This window comes from Apis cerana, linkage group LG9 (genome assembly GCF_029169275.1).
Source record: "Apis cerana isolate GH-2021 linkage group LG9, AcerK_1.0, whole genome shotgun sequence".
Lineage (NCBI taxonomy): Eukaryota > Metazoa > Arthropoda > Insecta > Hymenoptera > Apidae > Apis > Apis cerana.
The window spans coordinates 10,138,378-10,165,862 of NC_083860.1; the positions used below are offsets into that span (position 1 = coordinate 10,138,378).

The 27,485-nt window shown below is 37.4% G+C and overlaps 2 protein-coding genes across 9 annotated transcripts in view; one reads left to right on the forward strand and one right to left on the reverse strand.

The window, feature by feature from the left end:
* Positions 1 to 27,485, forward strand: part of LOC108003606 (igLON family member 5) — a 361,825-nt gene that overhangs the window by 165,956 nt on the left and 168,384 nt on the right. For 3 of the 4 annotated variants that reach the window (XM_062079528.1, XM_062079525.1, XM_062079526.1), the window contains one exon: positions 17,376 to 17,550. The exons of the other annotated variant lie outside the window; for it this stretch is intronic. The gene's annotated coding sequence lies outside the window, so the exon portion shown is untranslated. The remainder of the gene's footprint in view (positions 1 to 17,375; positions 17,551 to 27,485) is intronic. 4 annotated transcript variants of the gene reach the window in all.
* LOC108003620 (zwei Ig domain protein zig-8) overlaps positions 1 to 27,485 on the reverse strand; it is a 236,933-nt gene that overhangs the window by 33,455 nt on the left and 175,993 nt on the right. Inside the window, exon 1 of one of the 5 annotated variants that reach the window (XM_017066043.3) lies at positions 25,337 to 26,281. The exons of the other annotated variants lie outside the window; for them this stretch is intronic. The gene's annotated coding sequence lies outside the window, so the exon portion shown is untranslated. Of the gene's footprint in view, positions 1 to 25,336; positions 26,282 to 27,485 lie in introns of those variants that run through there. 5 annotated transcript variants of the gene reach the window in all.

Sequence of the window (27,485 nt, forward strand, 5' to 3'; positions counted from 1 at the left end):
TTCAGAATCGACTTCCTCTTTTACTCTCTCTTTCTCTGGAATCACTCCAAGAGTGCTCCACTCTCCATCGTCACTGTGTACACACGCGTGATCGCGATCATCGTGATACGAGAGGCTTCGAGATCGATCAGAATCGCGATAACGGGATCTCGAAATGCCTCGCGAAGCGTGTCGTAAAAAAATTGGCGGCGAAACCCGAGGCTAATTTCTTCAGCGAGGAAGCGTGAAGGAGAAAGAAAAAACGTAACGAACCGCGGCCGTTTTTCCGTGTTACGCGGCTCCATTGCGCCGGCCTAATTCCTCGCCGGCTCGTTATGAGCCGCAGAACCGCGCGCGCACTTGTTACCCACGGCAAATTTACATTTCAAAACCGAGGGTGGGGATGGGGGGCTCGAGAGCCGAGTAAATGCACGTCGAAATTGACGTTGCACCGGCCCTCGATCGAACCCTCTCCCCCTCTATCTCTCCCCTCTTCTCCCCGCGCGAAAAACGGAAATTATTGCCGGCTCACCATCGCCGACTTATTTTTCTTTTTTCTCCACCAACTCGTGGCTAGAGAACCTGCAATTTATTCCATCTTCTTCTCCCATTCCATTCCAATATTCGCTCATCTTCGATACGTTCCCCCGTCGATATATATATATATTCGAGTAATTCGAGGATATATTTGAAACGGTATATACGTATATCTATTTTAAAAAAAAAAACAGCTTGCCGCGAGAGAAGAATGGAAGCTATTAATCCATTGAAAGATCACGGGGAGAGTGTTACGAACCATTTACAAACGGATGAAATCGAGCTATGATATCGAAGCTATATAAAACAGACTTGTGCACAACAAAGTTTCGCAACAAGATTTCCAATAATAATAACAAGAAGATTTCCAACAACAATAATAATAGCGCCGTTGAAACGCTTTCATATTCGTATATATATATATTCATAGAAAATATCGCCTATTTCTAATTCCTTTCTAAACGTCCGTCATTCTCATACGCACCTTCCTCCATACGTCTCTTTATCTCGTAAATAAAAGCATCGCCGGGTCGAATCAATCGCCATCCTGCGAGCATATATATATACATATATATAGATAATTCAATGAACGTACGGGGTTCAATAGCTCGCGCTATTATGATGGTTCTGTTCTCTGGATAGGAGGAATAAATCATGTCCACCTGCCGACTTTATCGCCTTGGCGAAGGCCGGCCCCAGGTAGTTAATCGAGCGATCGCCACCGGAACCAGAATGGAGATCCTCGCGACGGAACACGTACCGACGCGACGTCTGGACAGGAGGTGTACACTCGCGCGCACACATGCGAATGTACAAGGACCGGTGAAAGGCCTAACGTGTTTTATTGCTCGGCTGATACGCGAATATGGAGGGGGAGGAGGGGGGCCAGCTATCGGCAAACGTGCACAATAGGCCACTCCTATACGGTTATTAATCACCGTTTCCCTCGTCAATGCTCTACTCCCTCCCAATAGGGTCGAAACGGTGCGCAGACGTGTGGCCAACTCGCACCCGAGTCTGTGTACCGGATATGCATCTTTACAAGATTTTTTTTTCGGAACGATCTTCTTTTTTTTTTTTTGGAACAGGTTCGACAGATTGATTAAATAATATCTAGCGATTTTATAATTATAATTTATTCATTTTTTTGATGGAGGGTAAGGTGAACGTTGATATTTTTTTTCTTTTTTTTGTATGTGTACTTTTAAATATGTGTGTGTGTGTGTGTAAATTTATGAAAAAAATTAGCCTAGAAGATATGAAATATTTAATACGAAGCTGTAATATTTTTGGAATATTTTTTATAATGGATCGTAAGTCACTTTTGGACATGTATGAAAAGATTTATACATGCGAAGGATTTTTGTTTTGTAAAAAATTTGCGCGATTATTATTCGTGGATATATATATGTATATATTTTTTTTAATTTAAGAGAAAAGTAATTCTTGTAAACAAATACGAATGTGAAAAAATTTTTTGAAAAAAAAATTTGGAAAAAAAATTTTCTTTTTTTTTGACAATTATTTTTTTCTCCATGGTTTTCCGTAATATTCTTTTGTAAATCGCATACGATAAAAGATATCGAAAAATGGTTCGAATAAAAGTTATACTCGTTTTAAAAGTTCTATGAATTATTTTTCTTTCCTTTTTGATTTTTTTTTTCTTTTTACGAAAAGTCTTTAAAAATGCTATAATTTTTTTTCGATTCATTTTTCCAACCCTTTTATCGTTTTTACGATTTATACGATTTCTAAAAGAAATTAAACTTAAATAATATTTTATAATTAAATTAAAAAATAAACGTATACTCTTTCGTTGTTATGATATTCAAAATTTAAATGTCTGTATAATTTTTATTCACGTTTTCGTATCCTTCCTCGTTTATGAGCTCATTAATATTACTCAAATAGAAGGAATGACTCAAATAAAAGGGATAGTTTCTCCCCAGGTAAGGGTAGAAATTAACAAATAAATTTTGAAATTTTTCTTGAAAAATATTGTTACACGCAAATAAATTGCTAAAATTACGACGTGCATCAATCATCAACGTCCTCTTATTCGAAAATAACCTCTCGCAAAGCATACGTATCGATTTCAACGTCCGTTATAGATACGAAATACGCAATACACGTTTACGAGGTCACCATCACACGATCTATATATCTTCCTGCTTTTAAGCTAGTAATTTACCTCTCAGACGGTAAAACGAACCTCTATGGACGTAGATTTTCCCTACAATTGATCAGTTTCGATGCTAAATAATCTGTAAACTCTCCTTAACGTTTATCCTTAATCGAATCGATCAACGATGAATTTATGGAATTCTGAATGAAAAATTCTCCCTGATTGATTAGATAATAGGCAATAATATAAGAAGCAATTATTGCGGGAAGCATCGAAGAAGAATAGAACAAGAATAAAATTCTTAATTGAACGTCAAACGATTCGACACGACGTATTCCACTTTTCTCACTCGGAGGTTCAATCATGTTCTTTATTTTCAATTAGCGTGAACGACGCGGGAAAATTCCATCTACGTAGAAGGAAGGGAAGATTTCGATTGCCTCTGGATTGATCCCCTTTACTCATCGAATCAAAACGTTTCGAGAATCCAAGTTAAATATAATGTCACGGTGATTAATGGATCGTACGTGTCCTGTCGAAAATTGCTCTCTGATTAATCGAGCTATGAAATTACTTTACACGAGTATCGCTGCCCTCGATATATATATAAAAATCGGAACAGAAAGATCTATTTTTATTTTTTCCCTCCCTTTCTTATTTAATAAAAACGTCCGATGTAATTTTTCACCGTCTACTCGTGAAAAATCCAAATTACATTCCCCTATGAAATTACTTTAAATACGTTTGAAAAGAAAACTTTTGCGGGTATATTCGAAAGGGTGGATATCAGTCCAAGTAATAGTCCACTATTCTCAAATATTCGCATCCCTGCATATAACTGTCTCTTATGTAACATCTAAATAAAGAAAAAAAGAAAGAAAAATAAATCTATTTTATTTTTCCTCTATTCTCTTCCCTTTTCCTTTCCCTTTTCTATAAGGGCATCCAAACGTAATTTTTGCAACACTGTCCACTCATAAGGATCCAAACATCTTGGACAAATTACATTTTTTCCCTTCTCTATTACCAATCCCAAGGGACGCTCGAGATTCTGCTCGAATCTGCTTCAAGCTTTATCCATTCTATTTCTCTCTCTCTTTCCCTCTCCCTTTCACCCCTCTTGCCCCTTTTTTGCCAGGCCATTTCATCGAACTGTCGAAAAAACGATCTACCAGCATCCACAATTTCAAGACGGATCTTCTCGTTGAATCCTGAAGTGAAACGAGTGGGAATCGGAATTCTTATTATCGTTCGTTTCCTCCCCATCCCACCCTTTCCCCCTCCGCTTATATCTCTCCCTGCGAACGCGATAAAGAATTCTGTCGAATTTTGCGCTTTCTATCGGTTGTAAATTTGAATGCGCTCGACTGAAACAGTGTTTTCCCGTTCGATTGAACTTCTTGGCATTTTAATGACCCGCGCGCTATATATTTTTCATCCGAGTGCTCGTGAACGATCGTGAATATAACGCGCGAGGATAACGATGTATATTAACGCTTTTAACGAAACGAATTTTAATATTTGATATGATATTTTGTTGAATATCCAAGTTTTGTAGCTTGAATTTTTAATAATTGCAAATCTTTTTTCCTTCCTTTCTTTCTTTCTCGAAAAGAAAACATTTTATGAAAGTAGCCTTTAAAATTGGATAAGAATGCCGAAGAAGATCAGAATTTAAGGAAAAATTAATAAAAATATAAACGTTTCTCCTAGATAAGTACACGTTTTTAACTTTATACCTTTCCTAAAAAAAAGAAATAAGCAACTTATTGATACGCCCAATATATTCGAGGAAAATGGTTCTTCAACTCCCTCAACATCGAGGGTTGTTTTCATGGACGCGAACGATTGCCGATAAAAAGAGATACAACTCAAATATTTATTCGAAAGCTACCGTCTTTAAAAATTTCATCAAGATTACCGATACTTGGATACATCTTCCTTATTAACCAACTTCACGTCTTTCGAATAAATTTAATATACTTTCAAGGGAGAAATAAATCCTAAAAAGATATCGATACGAAATTTCCTTTTCTTTTTTTTTTTTTTTTTAAGGGAAAGATAGACAGATAGATGAATTATCGTCCGATAAACGCGGACAGATATCAAGTAACGTTTTATATATACATATATATATTATTCGTATTTCGACGTTTCAACATAATACGACATATAGATATTGTAATTAATGATACTTGGCTTCCGTTCCTTCCACCTCGATGCTTCTTTTCACCGGTGTGAAATCAATATGGAAATCAGTGGTGCGAGTTTAAAGTGGAGGCAATAGATATTCTCGGCGGAGATGTATTTTTTTTTAAATATCGAAGGATACATGCACAATCCTTTACGGCGAGATTGCAATCGCATGATAGAAAATTGCTCGAAACCTCTTCCCTTATTCGAAACTAAGAAGGCAGAAATAAATGTTACGTGAGAAGATATGGTTAGTGGAGGGTGAGGGAAGGAAATATCGAGGATGCGAAAAGGACAAACGGGGACAGGAACAGGACCCAGGCAAAGGGGAAGAATTACATTTCGCGATAATATTGCGATAATATATCGGTACGTGGAGAATCGTGCCTTGAAATTTTTAGTTCTTCGACATTGTAAATTTTCAATGTCCCTGTTGGAACATTCTCGAAATTTGGAATCATAAATCAAAAATTTTGATTTATCCGAAAAGATTTTTAATAACTATTAGTTACTTGGACAGAATTAAAATTTGAAGCACACCGTGAAAATCTTCATTTCAAATTGTATTTAAGATAAGCATGGAAATAAAATTTTCAAAACAATCTACAATCTCCTTTCCTCTCCCTATACAGACCTTCTCTTCCCCCGAAAAGTTTCTCAACTGGTATTATCACGATTGCAACAAGGCATCGAAACTCGGTCCCCAAGGATTGAGGAAGAAGACTCTTTGAGTTATATCATCCAAGGGAGCAAAGTTTCGGGAATTATACAACATTCCCGAGCGTGTGACCGGTTCAAACATTTTACGCTACACAGTTTTTTTAAACTAGTATCAGCGATACAGCTTTACCCGTTTGATCAAATTTAGACGGTGAGCATTCACTCGATACACCAAACTAATTCGAGGATAAATTGCGCCAAATCAACCGAGAAGTTGGAGATTGTTCTTGGAACGAACTAAATGCCGGGCGTGTTTCCACGTTCTAGAATTCAATTCCCTGTCCAGAGATTCTAAAATATATATAAATGAATATAAAAATTTTAGGATAATTTTAGGAATCGGAGCGATCAGTTTTTTCTATGTGAAGTTACAAATGAGATAATCCAATTTCGATTAATTATTCATTTTTGTTTTATTTTTGTCATAATTGGTGGATAGATTTTATTATATATACAATTACTACGAACTTTTATATTTAATAGAGTACATTCGAGACATTCTTTTTTTTAACCATCTATCTTTATTTGCATTTTTAAATTTTCCTTCGATATCCCTCTTGATCAAATCTCAATTCGAACATTTGCACCAATTTCAATTGCGATTAACAAAATTATGATCTATAATTAAATAAATGTAATTTGACTCTATTCTATGTTAATCTATTCAACTTAAATCCGAAATTTCCAAAAATATTTACATCATACGCTTTCCTCTTTTAGTACTCGTTTCATAAAATGCATAAAGATATCTCATCACAAGATCTTGCACGAAATGAAATGAAATCCTTATCTAATCTAATCTAAATCCAATGTTTCCGTGCAAAAACATTTATATCATTGGATTCCATTTCATATTAAAATAAAATCTAATTATCTTACTTTCTCCCTCCTCCTCTCTTTCTCTCTCTCTCTCTCTCTGAAACAAAATTTAATAATTGCTTCCAAAATAAATAAATAAATAAATAAATGCATGAATTATCGTTAAAAGAGAGAGAGAGAGAAAAAGAGAAGAACGAAATCGAAAATATACTCGAATATTCTCTTTCACGGGAGGGGGAATAAATGTTCGAATCGATTTTGCTCGATAAGTCAAATTTTTCAATATACACGTTACACGTGACGGAAATTCGAATTCCATTTGCCGGAACAAGAAACAGGGAGAATCTCTGGTATCAGAAGAGCTCGAATTGAAAGCGATCGATCGGCGGAGATATCGAATCCTGGATCTTCTTGCCGTTATCCGGAAACCTCGCCATTTGTCACGGCATAAGCCACGTAAGAGGAATAGGGAGGCGGAGGGAAGGCAGGATTCTGGAACTGCGTACACTCCGTGTAGGAGGAGTGCAGGTGAGATCAAACCTAGAGCTAGATTACTTGGTACGGCGTCCGGATCCTTTCGCGTTAATCCTTGCCCGAGTCACTGAATTCAACTCAATAATAAGCTGTTGTCGCCATTATGACCGAGCGTTCAAAACCGTTATTCGATTATTTCTCATCCCTCTTAATTGGATACGATCCTATTTTGATTAAACATTTCCAAATTGTTATTACATTTGTTGAACAGTGACAGATGTGTATAAACTCTAAAAGCAAGTTGTTGGAGATCTGTTGAACGGAGATGTATGTATAAGCGAGCGATGAAAATATAATTTTTTCTTTCTTTTAGAAAGGAAAAGTTCCGATGAAATTTAGGAAAACTTAGGTCAGGAAAGTTTTACAGAAATGGATACGCTACGCTATCATGTAGAGGGAGTAACTAGGTTAATTGTAAGCGCATTAATTGATATGAAATTAATAATAGATGATTATTATAATGGTATTATGATTTGATTGATAAAAAGGGGGGATCCAATTATCACTCTTCGTAAAATCTAATTAATATTTTCGATTAAATCCCAATTAAATTCATAAGAGTTTTTATTGAAATTGAGCGCTCACTAATTGTAATACTTCTTTATACGAATTATTATTTGGATTAGAGTGTCTCGTAGTGGAAAATACTCGTCGTCTAATCGCTGTAATAAAATCCTACAAGCCGGCGACGATGATGGCTTCTGATGGCTCTTCACGTAAACGTGAATAATTATTCCATCACGTTGATCATAGAATTTTGAGAGGAGAGCGTTAATTCATTTCGTATTTGAATTAAACGCGATGATATTTTTTTCCTCCCTGCTTGTTACAGTTAAGTCGCAAAGATTACACGTTGATTTTCAACTACTCTATTAACCGATGTTCATAACCTCGTTATTTGCTTTATTAACAGTTTCTAGTTCTCTAACAAAAGCTTTTAATCCGAATTTCATTCATCGCTCCCTTTTTCCCCCTATATTCAAAATTATTCCATCCAACAGACCACCTCAGAGATTTCAAGCACGAATGAAATCTTTGAACAAATTTCACATTCATTCATAATTTCATTTGCTTTTGCACTATTGTTTTCTCACTGTTTCGTTTGTTCTTTCTCACGATTTTAGAACGAGATTCAAAAATCTTGAATTAAAATCATTGAATGAATATTTTACGATAAAATTGTAACGAAATTTATCATCCTTTTTTTTCATTTTTTTTTTTTTTTTTTGATACATTAAACTTCTTTCTAAATATTCTCCAAACATAACTTAGTTAAAAGTTAATATCATTCTGGAAATAAATAATAAAATAAAGGAAAATAATAATAATAACAATACAAGATCCCAATATTTCTCTCTCCCTCTTTTTTCTTCTATTCTTCACGTGAACACGTATTCGTTGAATCGCTTCATCAAGAATAAAAACGACGCATACTTTAAAAGCTCTCATTCTGCCATTTCACCAGTTATCCTCTGTATTGAATTACGTTAACGAACGATCGCCGATCTCCGTTACAAGCGATTCTCCCCCCTAAAAAAAAAAAAGAAAAAATTGAATAACTCTCCCTCACGTCCGATTAAAATTTACCCATCGGATTTTCTCGCGATGTTTCCAACTCTTCTTGCATCCGAAACGTCATCGGGCAAAGTGTGGCGAATCGAATCACGTTCGAATTTTAGTGTAAGCGTATACACTATCCGTTCTATAAGTATTCGAATCTTTGAATGTTTATAGACTTTAAGAATTATTAAAGATAAAAATATTCGGGCAAGAATTCTTTTCAATCGTTAATATTAACGTAAAATTTGCCTGGTAATAAATATGGTCAAGAAATTTTTAACAAAATGATATTTTATATTTTATATGTAAATTCAAACAGGGATGATTTAAAATTAATTAAATCTTCGATCCGTTAATACCCTTAGTTAGATACAATTAAGATACAAATAACTTTTCAACTTTTTCGCATCTATTTTTTTTTTTTTCATTTCTTTTCTATAAATTCGAAATCTCCTTTTTAATCCACAGTTCAAATGTTCAACTCACTTTTCAATTCGTTCCGTTCGATTCGATTTAAAATCATCGGGACAAAGAATCGGAATCGGTTACTTACAATTAGTTGCATATTAACCGATAATAATTCAAATCGATCTATGGGAACGATCATGGGGGACGCGTTACAACTTCATCCATATTTTTATTACACAATTTTCAAGCCTAGTCTCGCGTTTCTCTATTAATCAAAGCGTAATCGAGATCCCGGATTGAGCCGAAACTTTTGCCAGACCAATCCCGGGCTACTCGATAAATCAAAAAAAAAAAAAAAAAAATCGAATATTTCGTCTATCGCGGGGAATTGCTTTACAGGCCACAAGAGAGGGAACCGGTGATAAATTGAATAGATAAATTGAAATTAGTTGCGATTATCGATCCAATTTTCTAGCATTGCTCGCCGGTGTATAAGTTACGCTCGTTTTATGCCATGATATTAATTGAGGAGCTTCCTGGAAATAGAGACTATGGGATAAAAAATGAATCCAGTGAATATATATATATATATATTAAAACATATATGATAATGGAAGGTAAATGATAAAGACTGTACCGATGTATTAATAATTATAATAATAACACGGGCACTAATTAAGTATAAAACTAACTAAATGATATGCATAATATCACCCATGTACGAGATCTTAATTAAGATAAAGCAATGAAAATATAATATGGACATCGTTGAATCATGTTTCAATTTTCAAATGAAAATTAAAATTAATTTTCCGAAATATACGCTTATTCGCCATTCGTCTGTCATCCGGGACGATTTTTGTAATTTTTCTAGCGGGTTTGTTAAAAGTGTTAAGAATAACGTGGCAAAAAAATAAATAAATAAAAAAGGATTCTGACTCATTTCTCCACAAGAAAATTGCTCGATTAAAATCCAGGCCATTATCCTCGTATCCGAGAAAAATATTCTCTCGCGACATAACTTCGGCTTCGCTTCCCACGATCCACGTTTGATCTTAGGCGACGAGTCATTTTCCTTCTAGGTATATAACTGCCGCTAAAACTATTCCGTTACAGGATTTAAGGGATCAAAGGTAGGGGAAAAAGGGAATGGGATATGAGTTATATTTCGAAACGTGCAACATCTTTCTCCCAAGCTTACGTATTCCGTCTGTGAATCAGAGAAAATTCGGCAAAACAAGTATCCGTGTTCGTTTCGTTGCCACACGCGCTTCCTATGTAATTTTAAACGCTGAAAATAAAATCCCCGTATATATATATATCTCTATAATTAAATTCGAGGCACAATAATCTCTAAATCTTTTTACGAAAATTCGTGGGGGATCTCGCAAATTTTTTTCGTTATTCGACTCGATTTGTCCAAAGATCTCTTCTACTGTTCATTTCACGACGTATCCGTATGAGTGAAGTTATGAACTGTTTTTATATTCCTGTTTTTATTTTAATAGAATATATACGGAAAACCTATGTTCGGACAAAAGTTGCATAAATCGACGATTAAAGATTGTATCATTTCGAATTTCTTCGCGATACTTTCATATCGTACAACTTATATACGAACATTTCTTGGTACGTGAAAATAACGTAGATATCGGAGATGGTCAAAAGTTTATCTCTCCGTCGATGGTATATTTATTTACCAGGAAAAGGCAAACACAAACAAAGCTTAGTAAATATTACACACACACACATATATATATATATCTGAAACTTTCAACCCCTGTACCATCAATGTTCACCCCATGAATCAGAGACCGAGACGGGACTAACCCTGCTCCTGTAAAACTTTTACCCACCTTGCCTCGTAAAATGCTAACGTGTCGATAAATTTCTACGATGTTGTTAAAAAAAAAATCCAATAAAGAGAATCGCGATGAAGGCGCGATACTCGCAGTCTCGAAGTGAAAACGAGAGTGGAATTTCTGTTCCCGCGATGCCCTGTTAAAGGCACGCCACGCTTCGAGTCGTAAAACGAGGGAGGATGTGACGGAGAGAGAAGGGAGGAGGAGAAAGAAAGAAGGAAGAAGGGGAAGCGAAATTAGCCGGCACATCTGTCGATGGGATCGCGAGAATCAGGGTCTTCTCCCCCGGCGATGACGTGGAACGAGCAAAATATCGTGCAATCGGCGTATAATCTGTTTAAGTTTGCTCATTTGACACGCGTGACTAACCGCGGCTAGACGTGGGTCGTGTTTCACTGGGTCCCAGGGGAGGGAAAGGACAGGAATCCTTTATGAAAGCGACAGATGCGTCCACTAAGGATCATCCCTTAAGTACATACGATCTCATCTTGCATGTTTTATTCGACCAGGGTGTTATTCGCGATAGTTCCCCTCTTCCTTCTCGCGTAATCTGCAGTTGTTCTTGGGGCTGGATATCGGCTAATTTTTCGATAATATTTATGGTCCAATGATAAATCACTGTAGTTGATCGATTGATGATTAATCATAAAAATTTCTTTTCTTCTAACGCGGTATTTAATGTAATTGAGAATCGTATTGGAAATTATTTTAAGGATTTTCACGTTTAGACAGAATTTCTTTCTGTATATTTATATTCTCTCAGATTTGAATATTGAGTTAGCTTCGTTTAATAATTGGTACATTGAAATAATAAACTTATAATAAATGAAATTTTAATTATTATTTTCAACTTTATATATACATATATCAAGTCGAATTTTAAATTTTAATTTTCTTTTGATCGGATTAATTAACCATTGATATTTCTTTTTTAGCCGCGGACGTCGATCAAATTAGATTGAAATATTTTTCTCCCCAAGTCTCGACGTCGCTCCGCTTGCAAAATCACCGGTCTAAATCCGGGCAAAGAATTATACAGCGTGGCGCGGCCGCGGGTTAACGACTTAAGTTAACCCTAAATAAAAATAGGAACAGCTTATTCGGATTTACCGAGCAGCTATGCTTCCCACATTGACCCCTATTTACATTTAAATGTAAATGGCGGTTGCCCGCGGTATTTTAAGGGAATTTTGGGGGGAAGGGCGCGCTGACTCATCGAACGTTCTAAATCTTCCCCGCGATACCACCCCTCCCACCTATCCCCCCCATCCGTGAAACATGTTAATTTTTTAGCTTTTTTTTCTTTCTTTTTTTTTATTCGTCCCGCCGAGGCGTAAGTTCCCCAAAGCCTATCGATTTACCATCCCTGTGTCCACCGCTCGAGCGCACCAATTTTCATTAATCCCACGATCATGCGCGTTCCAGTGATCCTGACTTGGTTGCCCCGCACCGTATTCAACTTTTCGACATCAACTTTCCACGTGAGCGAGCGATTTGATAAAAATTGTAACGTGGAATAACAGAAATTTGCGAAACGTTCATAATCGTAATCCTCGATTAATTAATAATTAAATCACAACGCGCTCCTCTTTTTTCTCTAATAATTAGATTAATCAGATTATTTCGATCAAAGCTTCCTCCGACCTCGAGAAAAATTATTGTGCTCGAGCGAAACGCGTACGGGGAACGGGAATATGGAATCAAAGAGCGAATAAGGGATAATTCCGTGGGATAAGCATCGCGTCACGAAACCACGGCCGAGCCGAGAGATATCGTTCGCGATAAACGAGGCCGGACGAAAGGAGGGAAAGTATAAAAGGAGGGAAGGGGTGATAGAGGAGATGGAGGGCAGGTTTAAAATCTCTCACCCGGGTATGTAACACGAATATAACCATTACGGTCCAGAGAAATCAGAGGGAGCCAAGAAGGTAGAGGCTGGCCTTTGTATACACACGGCCAACTTGCCGACCCACCGGTGAAACGTATTACTGTAATTTTACATGCAAAAGTTATTACCTAAAATTGTCTGAAAATTGCTCGCCAGCTTCCATATATAGCCCGGGTTATATTCCATTTCTAGTTGGATTTTCATCCTGTTCAACCGCCTCTTCTTCCTCCTCCTCCTCCTCCTTCTCCTCCCTCTTCTAAACTAAACCGACATCTGCCACGATTCGTCGCTCGGTTCGTGACATTCGCGAGAAATAGATACATCTTTCTCGTTACCGAGTCGCGCGAATTGGAATGACTTCGTTTTGCTTCCCAAAACATTTATATATGTATGTATGTGAATATATATATATATGTATAAACGATGCATACGTGGTGTAGCAGTGTCGGTTAACCGTCGCCCGCTTTTCTGCCCGCTTAACAGATGCAGTTATTCCTGGAATTGGAATTGGAACTCGAAGGAACACGCAACAGTTTTTTCTGTCTCACCGATAAGAAATCTCTTTCGACTCGTTTTTTTCAAAATTCCTTGTTCCTCGAGTTGAAGAAACAATGTTGACGATTCTCCAAAGACACTTGGATAGTTGAACGTGTCGCTTGTTCTATTCGAGCATCGTTGTATTAAGTTATTTATTGAGAATAAGTTAAGAAACAAACGTAATCGTTTTATTTATAGTTTTCATTTCTTTTTTTTTTTTGAGATTGATAAGTTGAAACTGGAGATAAAATGAGAAGATGAGAAAAAGTCCATTAACGAATGACAAGATGAAGATAAAAAATATGAAGAATATTGATAGTAAACTGATGTGACCCTGATATTTTTCCTCGATTTATGAAAAGCTGATTATAATGATTATAATGAACAGCCCGTAACAATTTGCAAATTATGTTCATTGGCAGTGTGACACTTGCGAACGGAGGGCACGAGTCCAGTAAATTGATCAATTGTTTACAAATTGTTGGCAATAATAATAAACGCAGCTTTATCAATTTAGAAGAATTAGATACGTTATATATTACGATATGTATGTAAATAGTGAGAATTAATTAGTTGAATCGCGATAAACAAGTAGAGCAACGACGAATAAATGTATAACTTTTCGAATCTTTAATGAAATTCTCTTTTATTAAATTTCGCAATATCAAATTTTTATAGTCGTAGAAAAATACTATCGAATCTATAGATCTGATTGATTAATCAAGACAAATTTTCAATATATTGTCATCGATAATGTTGTAAAAATTTTACTTAGTTGTTAAGAAAGTTATCTAATTTAATTTAATCTAACCTAAGTTAGATCAGAATCAACGATAAACCAATCGAATAAATTTCGATCGAATAAATTTAACCAAACTCAATGAACAATTAAAATATCGTCAAATAAAATCAAGAACAAACTATTCAAGAATCATTTATTTCTTTTCTCTCTAAATAATTCCTTTAATCGATTATAATAACAATAACAGCCACTGTATACAATCGTGGATCCTTTCAAAATTTTCCGATCAGAAAAACTATTGAAAAGTAGTTATATACACGTATGTATCTCAGGATGAATTCTTTTTTATCGATACTCGAACGACCGAGTTTGCAACGGATATCTTTCTGGATTCGCGTTCCATTCATTTGTTGTCGATTCATCAGAAATCGCCAACAATTTCGAAAACATAGATACACACGCATATATATATATATATATAAAAGAGTTATCGAACGCGAAAAACCAGGTCGAATTGGAAATTCTTTCCTTCCTTCCCCCTCCTCCCCCTTTCTCCAAATGACCTCCTGAGAGAAAACAGATGGCGTGACGAATATCGCGTTCGACTGGTAATTACCAGACGGAGGGTATACCATGGGTAATCAAACGGACGTTGCCGTTCCCAGCGGAAAAGCGACCCTTCGTGCCACCCTACGTGTACACCCTGTCTTGAAACCGGCCAAGCACTGACTTATCCGCTAAACGTATCGGACTCGCGTCTTTCGGGAAACCCGATCGAGCGTGACTTTATTCCGCATTGATTTTGACGTTCGTTCGCATTCCATCGATCGAGGAGCATCGTCTTCGTTTTCTTCCAGAGAATTCATCGAGTTTGAGTGGAAGATACGAGGGGAATTTATCTTCTAGGGGGAATTTAGATTTTTTTCTTTTCATTCGTTTTAATCTCTTCTCTTCTTCTTCTTCTTCCTCTCGCGAGAAAAGAAAATTTGAAAATATTTGCGAGTTTGTAAGTAACAAATTTTAATTTGAAACTTTTATATTTAATAAAAGTCCGGTTTATAATACAAGGGGATAAAGAAATCCGATATAACGAGCAAATTAACACTTCTCGAAAAAAAAAAGAAGAAGAAGGAGGGAAAATGGTTTGTCGCTTAGAGTGTCTTCGATATTAGATTCAAAGAGTGAATTATCGAGGGGCGGGTTCCGAGTTTCTTTGACGGGGACGAGGGATGAATAAATGGCGAGAAAATCCGAGAAGGATTCGTTTTCATATCTGTCGGACGCAAACGGGGAAACAAAACGTTATTAAGATCGGCGTTTCGATCGTTCGAAAGTAGGATCGCTTCGATTATCGTCGAGTTAAGCGTTACTCTTTTAATCGAATTTCTTTTTCTCCTTTCTTTCTTTCTTTCTTTCTTTTTTCCAAAAATATTCATCCAGCTTTTCGCGCGTCGAAAATTATCGCCGTGTTCCCCTCCTCTCGACGATTCGAATCGACGAAAAATCGAGAGATTCGATTGCGGCACAATTACACGCAATTATATTGGAAAATAGAATTTGACGTGACGTCAACGGGGCGGGGCGATCTTTTGTTCAATCGGCGAAAATGAATGGGGAGGGGGCGGGGAAACAAAGGTCCTCGTTAGATAGTAGCAGATTTTTATTCGCATGATTGGAAAGAAGGCGAACAATCAAGGCGTAAAAGATTCAATTTCCGATCCGAGGGCGTCACAGAGACAACGCTACCGCTACTTTATCACCCGTTTTTTAACGAGCAGTTTCATTTTGCTCGTCACGTCGTAAAATAATTAGCCGTGTAGCGAACCCCGCTACGAAATAATTTTCAATATTTTACCGATGACAATGCCGGCCGCGGACGGCCTATCGTAATTAAAACGCGGTTTCACACCGCGGACCTTTCTCAACTCGTTCGCACTCGTCAGTTTGATTTCATTGTCCACCCCTGTCGACCCGTTAATTTTCAATCTCGTTTCGGACGAGATAATAAATTCTCTATTTCCTTTTTTTTTTCTTTTCCTTTGTCCGTTGAAGCTTACACGCGCGTGCGTTGTTATAAATTTTCCACCAAACGTTCTACTTAACGATATCGTTAATAACGTCGGCCACTTTTATTTTCTTCCGTTGAACATTCTGTCGTCGAATGCATTAAGGAAAGAAAGAATATTATATTAATTCGCGTTATAAGTCGGCTTGAAAGAAGAAATTTTAATCCGGTGTTGCGCGATGTGTTTCAAGGAAATTAATCGTGATTAAAATTTTTATTTGACGGGGGATGGAAGGAAATTTCATATGCGCATAATAATTTAATTCGCGTGCTAATTCTCTCTTAACGCGGCCATCTTATTTCCTTCCCGTGGAAAATTTATTTGCCACGGAGGAGAGTTTTAAGATATTTTTTTTCAACACGTCGATCCGTCAATCGTGTGAACCACGTAACGTGGAAATGGTTATAATAAATTAATTCGAGGATAAATTCGCGTTATCAATTTTTTTTATTCGTTCAAACGTGATTCTTTTTTTCTTTTTTTATTTATTTTTTTTTTCTCTCTTTTTAATCATCCAGTTTTATTACCATGTTACTCGTATCAGAACGAACCAAGTCACGTGAGGGTAATATACATAAAAATTTCTAGATCCACGAAATGCTTTTTATTCCCGACAAAATTACCATTTTTCCTCCCCCTCTCTCCTTCTCCTCTTTTTTTACAATTTCGTTTATATTCTATGAATTAACCAAACCAGCGAATTTATTTCTCGCGTTTATTCAATCTCTCTCTCTCTCTCTCTCTCTCTTTTCATTTTTGCGTTACGAGTATTTCACCGTAGCGAGCGAACCACGAAAGATTCTAATACAATTATATTCAATTGAATGGACAGTGGGGCCATTTCGGTGTTAAGTGATATAAATCCTGACGTAAAGCCCACTTAACAACCAAGATTACGTTTAATACAAAGGATAAGAATCATATATACATATATATATATGCATATGTATATATGAATAAAACCCGTACAATAAAGTAAGGAGAAATCGTGGAAATGGAGGTAATAATGGCAGCAGTGTCACTTAACGAGCTTACCTCCCGTCTTTGAATAATTAAACTTTTTCTTTCGTGGAACGAAGAAGAACTGGCCAGTTGTTGCACTCGTCGACCATCCATCTTTATCATAGGTTACTTATTTTATCCGGATTAAATTGAATTAAAAATATGATACATTCTTTCCAATATTTCTTGCATTCTCTATTCTTCTATTTTTTTTTAAATTTAACGTTTAATTTTATTTCATTTTATTTTTATTTACTTATTTACTTTTTTTCTCTCTTCAATTTCACGTTACATCCTTCTTGTTTTTCTTTTTTTCTGCTTTCCTTTCTGTCCTCTCACCTCCTATTCGTCTCTCTGCTAAAATTACTACACGATTTTTATTGCCATTATCTTTTGTTTCCAGGGGACAAAGGGTCCGCAGTTCGTTAGGTGGACACAACTTTCTTCTAATTATCAAAGAGCAGCCGAGAAGAAACATCGAGCTGGGCGGAGTCGGTATCGCGACAGATGCAATTACAGTTAGTTACGGGAACTAATCCACTGCGACTGCTTGTACTTCATCATCGGGGCTTTGCAATGTAATTTAAGTTTGATTGTCAAACCTGGCCGTTCATCTCTTTCTCTGGGGGAGAAAGAAAAAAAACGTGGCGGATTTTGATTGTAGAAAATTGGCGTAAAACACGATTTTATTGCAAATAGAAATAATTACACGGCCATTTCGTCGGATCATTTAGTCACGATATGCCTAAATTCGACGGAATATTTCTTTTTTCCTCTCTCTTTGATTCCGAGAAATTCGATGTATATATATATTACTTATAAGAATAGCAAAATAACAACGATTAAAATATAATCATAATCTAAAATATTTAACGAGAAAACCAAGGAACTCACAAAAGATCCTCCCCGGCAGGAAGTAAAAAGGGTGTACTTTCGTCCAAGTTTTTTAAAGTATTTACATCACAAAGGATTAAAGTAAATTTTAATCATCGCGATAAAAATTTCTTTTCATCCTATGAGCATTGCTCGCGCAAGGAATTTTTTCGTTATGAAATTTATGCACGACGTATTGAATAGTCGGGAGCTTATCTAAACAACGACGGGAAATAATTTATTCGGGAAATGAAGCGTCCGTATTATATTGCCAGATGCAGCGTATTGCTGCGTACACGATAGTTATATGTAATTAACTTTAAACACCGTGTAGTTATATCGTGACACGGCCGTGGCGATGTGTTTATAATAATAAATGAGTTAATGCGAAAATATAGTAGAATGTAACGGCCCGCTTCGAAATCAATGCACGGTAACAATTTAATAAATTAATATTGCGAACGGCCGATTTGCGATTTAAATTCGAAACTTGCAACGTTCGGGCGTAATCCCTTCTTCGTTTTTCCCCCCTCCTCCCCATTGACATGTATCCAACAATGGAACGTCAATTTTTTATATTCTTTTTTTTTTTTTTTTCGTGTAGCATGCAGTACACGTAGTGGTACACAGAGTGGAGGACAAAAGTATTACAAAGTATAAAATGTAACGAGGAATTGAGATCAAAAAAACGTGTAATTTAAAAGAATACATTGGGAGGCATGACGAATTATATTTATCAAAAGTGTTTAGATATTCTAGAAGATAATTACTCGAAAATCGAAAATATATAATGCAATTACAAATAAGCAATATTTTTCCCAGAAATAAATTTGTAAATTTAATTTACTCTAGAATTCGATCAAACCCTATTAAAATTAGAGAGAAAATTATAACTTCGAAGATAGCGCGGTTCCCAGTCAAACGAGTGAACGATCGTTGAAAGCGTCGAACCTTTCCTCTTTGAAACGCTTTTCGATTCCGATTCCCGATATATCGTCGCGTAAACAAAAAGTTAATTTTTAATAGGCTCGCCATCTCCACACTCGCTCGTTCCCTGATCTGCCTCAAACTTCAGGCAAATGACGCGATTTCCTGGAAAAAGCTTACGCATTTCGCAGGAAAAATATCTAGGTCACCGGATCGCATCATTCGTAATTACCGTTTTAAGCTCCACAGATGCTTTTGAATTCTTATATCTCGGCAACCGATCGAGATATCGGGATAAAACAAAAAAAAGAGAAAAAAGCGACTCGAATGACGTGGATTCTTCCATTTCCTCGAGAGATATTATTTTTTTTTATGACGTAATTTTCTTTGTGCTTCACAGTTGCAAAAGTTTCATTCGTGACTTTTTGTTGATATATATATATATCTTTAACGAATATTAATTAATATTTATTATTTCATTATTTGTTATTAATGCAAACGTTATTTTCAACGATATCAGTTGCAATATTGCATTCAACTTTCATTATTTTCTATCGATTGCAATTAATATCGTAATTTCGTAACACGCAATATATAACGATTAATAATGCAAAAGTATAATTTTATTACATAAGGGAGAGAGGAGCTCGCTCCCGATTTTACAAAATCTCGTCTCCCAGTTCGTATACTTGAGCGTATCGTTTCGCACTTCCGATACATCACGGCCAAGTTAATTGATTTAAATTTGCATCTATATTCGAATGCACTCCCGAGAAGCAAACGTTCTACTCCCTTCTACATCTATATGACCCAATTCGAAAGTTGATCCGACGGTCGTTGGATATTATCAGATATATATGTAGAGAGCTCGGCCACGTCTCCTCCACTTTTCCATTAAAGAGGATTTGCAGGATGTGCCAGGTGTATACATCCGAAAGATTACAACGGTGTTGCTATTAATACGAAGTAATTTTTATCCGTGTCGACGCGCCCCGTCGTGCGACGCGTTATCAAAAATAAAGGAACGAACGCCACGTTCGATTTTACCCCTTCGTGCGTACAAATGTTACGGTTATTTAAACAAAGATGTTATTAAATAACGAAATCGTCGAACTTCCCGCGAGCCATTGATTCAGTGACCATTCGTGACCAAGCATCGTGAAATGAAACGAAAATTAGGAAACAAAAGGCACGATCGTTTTACGAGAAAGATGCGTCGTGACGTGTCACGTATTTTAACAAATTCAATTATATGATATGAAAGGGCAACGAGGACCGATTTCTTTTCTACGAAAATGTTGCATATGCAAGTGTAATTCGCTATTCTTTATTGCTACGGAGGCTATCTTTGTCTCGAATGCAAAAAATATATATAATATATCGAATTGTTTTGAGAGGAAGCGTATACATGGATGATACGTATCTACGGTTTCTGCGAAAGGTAACGCGGCATCTGCGTCCAATTACGCGACCAGTCGAATATCCACGAAACTCGGATAAAAAAAAAGAAAGAAAGAAGGAAAAAACTCGGTGACCTATTAGGAATAACGTAATTTCGTATCCGACAGTGGTTTGCCCGGGTAAATGGGAAAATATGACGTATGTATCAGTGTCCCTGTGTGTAATTCCTATGATCCTTGAATTACCGAGATATTTTTCCATCTTCTCCCGCGAATGGAGTATCAGAAGGATTTTTGAAATAGGCAACAAATTTTAGACCTCGGCCGAATCATTCGCCCGCATGTATACGCGTACATATACGTACATAACGTAATCCCTATCGCTGTGTATTATATTTTTTTTTTTTTTTTTTTGCAAAAATCTACATTTGATATCGGGAAATGGAGTATTCTACGTATAGAACGGAAAATATTATAAAATGGATTCGAGAAAAATTATTTCGAGAGAGCCTCTCTTCGAAATTATCCTCTTAAACGTCGAGTTGCCGTGGAAAGAGAGCAACGCGTTTTTTTTTTTCTTTCTCGAAATGTTAAATTTTAAAAATAAAAACGTGTACACGGGGAAAGGAGAAAGAAAATTTCGATGCCGTTAAGTCCCTCGTGTCCGAGTCTATTTTTTCACGGATACGAAAGAGAAGAGAATCATTGTGATTCTCTTCTGATTATTGGCTGACTGGAGGATCGCGAAGAAATGCAATTTTTTCACAACGAAAACGACGAAAAAACCATTCTACTGCTCCTCTTTTCTTTTTCTTTCTCTTTTCTTCTTCTTTTCCTTTCCTCTTCTTTCATCCAACAAGCAGACCCAGTCACTCGCGACGAGAGGGAACATTTTTCCAATTCGGGAGGAGCTGGAACCTTTTTATCGATGAGATCCTCGAAGCATCCGTAGACAAAAGACGCGATAGTTTTCTTTTGAAAGGGAACCACAATGGAACCACGGATAAATCGAGTCGCAATTAACAAAGTGACCACCAAATGCAAAGGGTTTCCGGTACGAGACCGGCCGCTCTGTTACAGATCCTCTCTTCTAATCAAAGTAATTAATTATCTATCGTCCATTGTTCTCTTCCGCGATCAGACATTGATCCCCGAACATCCACAGGAAATTACCATCCTTTGTAACCTTTGTCCGATCTACTCGTCCTCTCTTCTTTTCTCCCGTAGATAGGTCTTCGTCGACCTGTACGTTACATTAATTTAATTTGTCCGTGTCCATCCGACGATACGATCATCGTACAGAAAGAGAGAAAGAGACATTGACGATAACCGACGATTATTAAAGGCCCAAGTGATTTGCGATTAATTTCATAATTGCGCGTATTATACGGCAGAGAGGAATCGCGTGTCTCGTTGACAATTGACGCGTTCGAATCGCGAGTCAAAAAGCAAATCGACCCGACTTTCGTTTCGTTACCGACCTACTAATGGATATATTAATACTGTACGGAAAATGCACGAGGTGATTAACTAACGATTATTGGGCAGGATGCGCCCGTGCGTTTATCGATCGATAAATTGGCCAAGTGTTGATTATTTAAACGTTGTAAAAGTGATGGACAGGGGAGAGGAAGCGGTTTTAACGGCGGGAAAGAGAGAAACGTATCGACGTCGTCGTTGAAAGGATCTTTTTTTTTTATGAAATATTTTTTTACGCGTAGAAATAATGGATATTGGAAAATTATACAATTACGTAGACGAGGTATGCGCAAATAACTTTTGATAAATAATTTTTTTTAATTGACCGTTACACGTTTATCATGGGCCCGTTAAAATAGTTATCCTATCATCCTTTCGTTTTTTTATTAAATTTTGAATTTAAAAAAATAAAATAAAATTTCCAATTTAATTAATTCCTAGTTTTCAATCAATTTTCAATTTTGTTTCCTCCATCTCAATTATCAGTTACACAGCTCTATAATAATTCTAGCAATAATAAAAGCAAACATGGAATGATTGGACAGAGAAGACGAAATTGTTGTACGATTTTGATATCATGGAACCGGAATAATAGTAACGAGCCAATTTAAAATTATCCCTTTTTCCAACGAACTTTGGAAAAACCATAACGATCCGATCGTCGGTTGCCAAACGCGAGACACTTCGATTCGATTGATTAAATTCGAAGCAATAGTTGGCGGTTAACCGATATTTCGTCGATCTCGATCGAAAGGTAACAACAAGAGCGGAAAAGCGAGGGACAAAAATTCACCGTGATCGATCGTCCTCTCTATAATGGCATAGACCGATCGGTCCTTGGTAATCTGCTCTTTGCCCATTGTACAGGAAACGCATCAGAGCTACGAACAATTCTATGTCCATCACCGTAACGCATTGCCTATATTTCGAGGTAGCCCGACCCGACCGATCGATGAAATCCAATTGCCAAAATTATATTTCCGGTTAACGAAGATGGATCGTTATTATTCGAAATCGTATTATTAGCCCTTGCTTTTTCTTTTCCTTCTTCTTATCGAACTTTTTAATAACGTCTAAATACTGTTTATCTTAATCGTAGCCTCTTAATATATCTTAATCATTAAATATCGTCCATGCGCAATTTATAGGATAGCGAAGAATTGGGGGGAAATATGAGAAGAGGGGAGCTTAATAAGGAGATTATACGTCGCTTTAAGAATTCCTCTCTTTGCCAAGAGCAAAGAAGGGCGATGGCTTGAGATTTTACGCCGAATATTGCTGTTAATAATGCTGTTATTGCGCCGAAAATATTGTCGTAACGATGGAAATTGGTAGAGTGAAAAGATTTCCAAAATTATGGGTTTACTGTGCGTTAGCCAATAAGTCGATAACAAAATTAATTGGCGAAATTAGTGGAATATATAGACTTGAGATTTCGAGGTCGATGTTAATGGACGGTGAAATTGGTAGAGGGGATTTTAAGGCCTAATGTCGTAATCGTTGTAATCCGCGGCCAATGCCGAAAACAATGCTGCGAACAGGAAAATTAGTCAAATGAAGGGATTTCGGGGACCCCGATGAATCTGGTATTTTGTTTATACGTAGGCAATAATGACGTTAATGGCAAAGCTGTGCGCTTGGAAACCGGCGACGCGAGAATTTGGAATTCTAGGCCCCTACTAGGATCTATTATATTGGGAATTTATTCGCTAGCAATGTCGAGCAAAGCCACTAGTGGAGTGGAAACTCGAGGAAGCTTCACTTTAGGACAGTGTTACACGGGGCAACAGAGAGGACGAAGTTATGGGCAACAAAATTAATGAACTCGGGGGTTGAGACTTTAGGCCTTACTAAGCTTACTGTTACCCACAGCTGCCAACTGCTCCACTGCCACAATTACGAATTGCTCAACAGCAGTTTGACCTTGAATTTCCTAAACGAACAACCCTTTCTTAAATTTTCCTAAACCGATCGTCGAATGCAGAGCAAAAATTTTTAGTTCCAAATTGATCAACAAGACAATTCTTTAAGTTTCCTTTAAACGACGGATTGTAGAGCGAAAATTTCGTTTCAAATTCGATACGTCGTAATCGAAATAAGATTGTTCCAGAAAAAATCCAAAAAACAACTTCTACTTCCAATTGAAAGAAATATTCACGATAGAAAATTGTAATCCGAAAGGGAGAATATACTTGCAGCGTTTCGCTATAATTGTAGCGAGATTGCAGAACGTTTATCGATCATTGCGAAAACGAAATTGACCATTATCGAAAAAGCACGTCCCGTTTCGGGTAAGTAAGCGCGATACGGTGTACGAAATGCTTGGATTAAAACGAGAACGTTACGTTACCGTCGCTCATTTAATCCTAGAGGGAAGACACGCGATGTATGCTGATATCGATGTCAACGTTGATGGACAATTTCGCGTCACGTGAAAATAAAAACAATTAACGGTCCTCCTCTCCCTTCTTTTTCCTCTTTTTTTGCAACGGAATCGTTAAAATGTTGACCTCTCGTTTTTTTTCGAAAAAAAAGAGAGAGAGAGAAGAAGGAAATTCGTAAAACACTCGTTTTTTGCGTACGGTAAAATCGTGCAAAGAGAATCGTAATCTGCGAAATTGTAACGAATTGTATCGTAAGGAAATCGAATTTCTTTCTGTTCAAAAATTTCAGAAATCGGATCGAGAACGATAAACGCAAGGAAAGGAAACGAATTCACGCTTTGCTCGGAAATAATATCGAGGACGTAGCCGAATTTCCCTCGATATACGCGTATGTTTAAATTTCCAAAAGTTTTGTTTATTATTCGGCGAGGAAAATTTTGCATGGAATCTTAGGATACACTCCGACTTTCCGCGCAGAAACACACCCCTCTTCCTTGCTATCCTTCTCCTAGAGTATCCTAGCCCGGGGCAGAATTTCGAAATTAAATTACAAAATCAACGTGGTGGTGGTCCCTATGCATCGATGTGCACCGTGGTCCACGTTCTGCTAGATAATATAGTAATTTCATTGTTAAAACGGAAAACAAAGTTACGTAATTAGTTTCAATGTATGCCCGTATTACATAATGTATTTGAGCGAGTTAGCCACAGCTTATAAGTATCCGCGATATACTATATATATATATATATACATTCACGCGCTTTATAACGAATATAACACGTACAGAGTGGCGTGGTATAATTGTTAGGTTGGCTCTTGTGTATCGCTATACCTATTTAATCCCGTTTCGAGCAAAGTATCTCTTGTTATCAAATTAATTCCTATCGATTTATGCTATAATTATTATGTAAATTACATTAACGCGTTTTCAATAAATCCTGGATAGATTTACCTCGTAACATTGTCATCGTACACGTATCCGTATCTCGTGTTTCATCCCGTGAAGAAGAAAAATCGGTCGAGGATATATTTGGATATATTTTCGCGGTGTAATTATCATATAAATCGAGCCCGATAAATTCCAGGTATCCGGGGAACGATCAGCCCGTGTAATATCTCGCCCGTGTATTCGATGCGAATAAATTTTTATCTCCTCGTTTTAATTGAAAAAGAAAAAAGAAAAATAAGACAATTGAAAGAATCGAGAGGAAATTTAGAATAAACTATTCGGAAGTTTACGAAGGATAAATACACGTGGATGTAATTTTCTCTCGTGTTAAATAATCGAGGAGGAACGTACCTTCGCTTCCCTCTTGTTGCTTGCCGGGTAAACGCGTAAGATCCCTGCCAAAAGAAGAAGCAATAGATAACAGTTTCTCGCACGAGGCAGATCGAAGTTACGCGCACTTTTTCGCGTCGTTCACCGCAATGACGGTAACACGTTGCAGTACCCTCAATGGCAAGTTTTCGGCCACTCACGTATATCACCAGTTTCCTCGTCGTACACGACGCGTCACGACGGGCGTATCGCGGGACGGAGAGAAACGCGGAAGAAACGGGGAGGGGGAAAAAAAAGAAAAAAAAAACAAAACCTCGAAAATTCTCGGTCCACTTTCTCCGCGCACTTTCGATTCCTCCCGATCACTTCGATCCTCCCTATCGACACCGAGTTCACCAAGAGAGAACCAACTCCCTCAGTTCTCGATCCACGTCCCACTCCAAAGTCCTCGACCTATCCACCACCGTTCTCATCTTGACGCATAATACCATAAACTGACAACTTTCACGGGGATCACTTTCCGGATATGTAACTGTGGCAAAGTGCGAATATCCAGGGGAGCGTGTACAACCCTTGGCTACGATCCTCCCTGTTACGTAAACCGAGACTTTTCCATTAATAATGTTCGCGCACTGCGAGGCGGAACTTTGGAAAACGCGGTAAAAAGGGAGAAGAAAGCGCGGAAGATGAATCCCGCCGCGGTGAATCGCGTAGAGAGGAATGCACGGATAGACACACACACACACACACGCGTGCGCGCACACGCTCACTGTCTATCTCTCTCTCTCTCGACGCGTCGATGTATGCGCGTGGAAAGCGAGGAATACGCGAGGAAGAGAGGAAGAGAGAGAGAGAGGGGACGAAGAGAGAGCGTACGTACGTACGTACGTACGTACGGAGTGTAATACGCGGCAAAACTGGTCGGTGCGCAAGCGACGCGTCGCGTCGTGTTGTTGGCAAGCGACTAACCCCCTGGCGGCCGCCTGCACCCCCGGACGCCGCGCATGCCCCCTACCTTAAACAACTCGTCCACCCCTGTTCTCAGTGCCGCCCCAAAACCACCGGTGACTTCATCTTTTTTGACAAGAAGCCTGTAAACCTCCCTCCTTCTCCTCCTCCTTTCCCATCTTCCTCTTCTTCTCTCCCCCTTTTACCTTTCTCCCCTGCTCTTGCTCTCTTTTATCTTTTCCCCCTTTTAATTCAGCGTTATTCCGATAAAATTACGATCCTACGTGTTGATATCGGTATTTATTCCCTTTCGTTTCTCTTCTTTTTTCATTCTAGGTAGGAACGCGTCGTTATTTGGTTTATTTTGTAGGATTATGATTCTGGTGTGTCTCGTCTTTCTCTGCCTCTCCGTTGTTATCGATATTTATTTCTAATCCTCCTTTTTTCTCTCCTTCTTTGTTCCTCTCTCCATTTCGCCCGGATTTTTATCTTCTTTTCTCCCTTTTTTTCTCCCCTTCTCCGTGTTATTTCGATAAAATTACGATTCTAGATGTTGATATAGATATTTACGTCTTTCTTTATTCTTTACTTTTTCCCTTTCTTATCTCGTTCTTTTTCTTTTCCTTCGCCTCGGACCTTTATCTTTTCCTTTTCTCTATTTCAATTCAACGCGTCATCTCGATAAAGTCACGACTCTAGATCTTGATTCAGATCTTCCTATTTACTTCCAATCCTCCTTGCCTTTCCTTTCTTCTTTTTCTTCTTTAATATATTTCTCTCTCTCTCTCTCTCTCTCTCTCTCTTTCCTTCTCTCATTAAAATTAATTTAATCGAAGCATTTCAATGAAGAAATATCGTCCAAAGAATGCTATTTTTAAAAAAGGGTAATAGTCTTAAACCTAAACAAAATGTCAAAGAAATAATCGATACGGTAATCTTACGATCTCTTTGAAAGTCGTGGTTCAAGACGACAGAAATGGGCAGCAACCGTGGACAAGGAATAATGTCGGAGCGTTACACGATTTCTTCAACAGGTACAAATGACGACGACGTTATCCAGCAACATATTGCACTTTTTCATTCCTCTGTACAGCTCGTCCACACACACACACACACACACACACGCACACAAATTATTCTTTTACTTCTTTTTCAACCGCGACGTTTTCAAATATCCGGGACAAACGTCGCTGCTCGCTTGTAACAAACCATGCATAAGCGT